We start from the raw sequence: 4,339 nt of genomic DNA, 5'->3' as shown, positions 1-4,339 counted from the left end.
CCTGCGTTGTTCTTTCGCTCACCCACAGCCGTGGAAAATGAGGGACGGCCAGCCCAGCAGTGCTTGCTGAGGAGACAGCACTGGCCCTCTGAACTCGGTCAAAGGTTCAAAGATGAGCGTCAGGGCTCCTTAGTCACTTTTCAAATATTAAGATAGCTCATAATAACACTTGCAATCAGCCAAAGATAACTATCTCACTCTCATATATCCAAGCTGTGACTAACAAAATTATTTTTAAGGGAAAAATATTTCTCCAGGACAACAGTTTATATTCTCATTAAAAAATGTCCTTGCTTTGCTGTGTGTAATGAAGTGTGCAACATCACCCTTGCTGTTAGTTTCTTCTGCAAGAAGACACTGGATGTATAGTGTGTATATACATATATATGTATATTTTCTACTTACTCAATGCAGGAAACAGAAAAAAAAAAAAAAAAGGAGAGGGTAAACTTTTGTAAATATACAACCAATCTTTAATAAGATATTGAACAAAACACCCCATAGGGTTTAATCTGCTACCTCTTGCTGAACAATCCCACCCACAAAGCTTTTACAAACAGGCAGAAGTTGCACACCAGGAAAGACCTGGTCACTATAACAAATTATCATTTGCCTCCAGGCACTACTAATACATGCAATAAAGCTTTCCCTGGAAATCTGGTACCAAGTGCTAGTAAGGAATACAGAGGCTGAGAAAACAGGGCAAAAAAAGGAGCAGAAATCAGGATAAGAACCATCTTTTGACCTTTATTGTAGTAAGACTGCTCAGGAAGGGGAAATCCTGTTCCCTTCATTTCAGTGGCAAAGTGCCAACCTCTTCCTGGAAGTTACACACTTCACTGAATCTGACAGGTACTTTTACCCTCCTCTCCAAACCCTTCATGCCTCAATGCAAGGCTTTTTCTAAGGTCAGTGAGAAAGTGCAAGTTCCCACTTATATATGCAATTTTTTAGGAAGCTGCTTTGGCCTGAATCCTACAGAATCTCTGGTATGTCCCAATTTTGCTGCAGCAGTTGGAGTGCTGAGCTCTATTTTATGGGGCTTTGAAGGTGCTCAGCCATTCATGACCTTGCACCTTTGAGGACGGAGGTCAGATCAGAGAACTGATCCTGGCAAGTCTGAGTGGAAACCTAAACCAAAAGACCACATCCAAGCTCAGAGCATCACATTATTTTCTTCATATAGTCACAGATTCTTAGAGATTCACTTCTGCTTCTGCAGTTCAGGCCAATATTTAACCTAATTAAAAACAAACAAAAAAAGAACCCTGAAAAGGACAGGAGTTTTGCAAAGAAATATTACCCAAAACCACTCTCAGTAGATCTTGGGAAGGCATATTGTAATAGACCTTCCCAACATCTCTTATGACTAGTTTTGATCCATTAATATATTAATATATCATGTAAGAGATCCGTTATGAGAGTGATCCTGGCACACTCTGGTGTGTTCTCCCTGATGGTGCCAAGAGCTGTGTTTCTCCTTTCCTTCCTCCCAGCACACTCCTGTGTTTCTGAGGAAGGAGCAGTTGTAATTCCCATGACTCAGGTTTATTCAGCACACACTGCCAGACCTGCAGTGCTGTCACATTTGTTTACTGGGTTTATATCCTTCCAGGCCTTTTATAGGAAACCCCAGAAAGCCTCTATTTCAGCACGTACACCTCTTGTGCCAACAGCCCACTGCGTAACACAGCTCTCCCTCCTCCGTGGGGGAGCTTGTCAGATAAAATTCACATTTCTGAACCTTGCTGGTTTGACCTGCATGGATGAGGAAGACTCAGAAGAAGGTGGCAAATTCTCAGTTACGTTCTACCCTCAGGTTTGTTAGTTTGCCTGCCATTTCTCACATTTGGGACTGCAGAGATGCAGTTAAAAAAAAAAAAAAAAAAAAAGTGATTCATAAAGAAGAATTTCTGAAAATGTCTCTATTAGGTGGTCCTGCCAGTCAGGAATCATTGTGTTCAGGTAAATGCTTCCAAGCAACGTCACTAATCACTTCAGCTGCCCAAACCTTTTCAGCGTTGCTCCCTCTGGCAAGACACAGTGTTGAGATAAAATGGAGATTTATTTTTCAAGGGGGTTACAGGGCCTTTCCCCAAACCTACAGCAAGATCTGTGCAGCTCCCTGAGCTAAAATAGAAACACACTCCTCGTGCCCTGCACAGCCCTCCTACCACTTGCAGCAGTGACTTTGACAAGTAGGTTTGGAGAAGGTTTGGCAGCACATCTCTGCTGACCTTTACCAAAACACTGCTGCCCCTGAGGTGTCCTTGCTGTGCATGTTCCTGCCCCCACCCGACTCAGTTGCACAGCGAAATGCTCGTGCCTGATGCCCCTGCTCATCACAAACCCACCCAAGCCAAGTCCCAGAGCTCAGCTGGCAAGCTGTCACTTCTTAACCACCCACTTGATTATCCAGAACTGTTTGCCTAAGGGCTGTCTTTGGCTTCCCAAGCCCCATGCTGGTAGCATTTGCACACATACTGAACTCTGTGCTCACAAGGGTCTGAGCTCAGTCAGCCCACTCCAATAAAAAGAGCCCAACGCACGTGTAAATGTTTGTGGGGAGGAAACGCTGATCCTGTTTACATCTCCCAAAGGAAAATAATCTGTGGTCTGTAAACCCAGCCTCTATGAAAAGCTCATCTTGTCACATCATTTTGCTATTGGCCAACGATGCTGCTGCTGCTGTGGGAGGACACTGGCTGAGGGCTGGAGCCAGACAATCCCAGGTGAGGGTCCTCCCACAGCCTTGAAAACAGGATCAGAAATGTCCAGAGTGAAGGAGAAGCGTCCAGAGCTCAGATATGGAGGGAAACTTTTGTCACATTCAAATCAAAACCCTTGCCGGAGTTTTAGTGCTGGCATTTGGCTCTGAGCTTGTTAGAAAAAAACACATCAAGCTGCCAACTTGTAAAGTTAATGTGTCATCAGGCTTAGCAATGAGGTGAAATAGGGTTATCTTTCTGTTGAACTGTGTGTAAGGTGCTGTTCCTAGAAATGGCTGGGATTTGCAACCCAAGAGGTACCATTCACCTGAAACTGTGCACATGGCCACCATTTTCTGATGAACCTGATCTATCCGGTCCCTGCTCCCCCTGGAGAGGCCCATTTAGCACAACACAGTTGTTGTGAACTGTTGCTGACTCTTGAGATGTCGCTGTAGAGGACAGAGAGACAAGAAGAGCTCCCTGTTAATCCCTGGTTTGGCACTTTGGTGAGTGGGTACTCAGGATTTCAACTCCTTTTTCATACACAAAGGAAGAAAACTTTGCCTTCTCCAAAGACTAATTCTATGAAATGCTTTGATTATTATGTGCTGTGCTCATTTGTCCATTCAACTTCATTATAACAGTATGGTAGAAGGTGATCAGTTCGTTTTTTTAATTCATGCTCCTTGAAATTCAAATACATTTTCTTTCATCCCCCCAGTTTATTAACTGGGGCTTGTTCAAAGCCAGACCATAACTGTTCTGTTACAAAATTTCATTTTGATGGAGGACATACATGGAATTTGGCTCCTGGTGCAATATGAAGAAGCCCACTGTGATTTACGGTCATATAAGATTCTGGAGAATGTGCATTTTCAGTTCTACATTATCATCCTGTCCTCAAACCTTCCACCTACTCAGTGTTAATCATCTTCTTGCTTAAACATCTGGTCTCTAGACAACCAGAAAGTGTACTGAGTTATAAACTGTGAGGCTGCTCTTCAGCCTCTCACACTATCACTCAATAGCAGATATCAGAGACGCTTTACTTCCAATAAACATCACGTGCAGAGCAGTGGCTTTGGAGATCTTTCTCCTTTGCTACAACGTAGGGGATACTCAGCTGCACCATCAAGACTTTAAATATTTGAAACTAGATTGCACAAGGTGTGTTTTATATTGGAATGACACCGGTGGCATTTTGTCAGGCTAAATACAGGTGTGTGATGTTAATATCTGTGTCTGAGCTCACCAGTTTTGCCATCGGCAAAAAAAAAAAAAAAAAAGTGGCAGTTTCAGAGACTGATTGTAGAAGAGTCTGATCTAGCAACTGATCTTTATTCCATGCAGTCTTAGAGAGACACAGGTTGGGAAGGTCCTGAAGAGGTCACCTGCCAGTGACAAGTTGAGACCTGAGCTCCTTAAATACCTAATTTGATTCAAAAGCGGCATCAAAATTATTGCAAGACCTGAATGGGAAGAGCTAAATGACCAGATGACCATCAGTCTTCTCTCCCATCTGTCTACTATTATCCTTCCATCAGGGCCTGATGGACTGTCCTAGCTGGAGCAGCTGTGGCCAGTTCATCACTGTTGTGAGTGTAACCCAAACTGTGTATTCTACACCC

Source organism: Empidonax traillii, unplaced genomic scaffold (genome assembly GCF_003031625.1).
Source record: "Empidonax traillii isolate 1590-97213 ecotype Southwest subspecies unplaced genomic scaffold, ASM303162v1 scaffold236:size2090792, whole genome shotgun sequence".
Classification (NCBI taxonomy): Eukaryota; Metazoa; Chordata; class Aves; order Passeriformes; family Tyrannidae; genus Empidonax; species Empidonax traillii.
Note: the sequence above shows the minus strand (reverse complement) of the source record.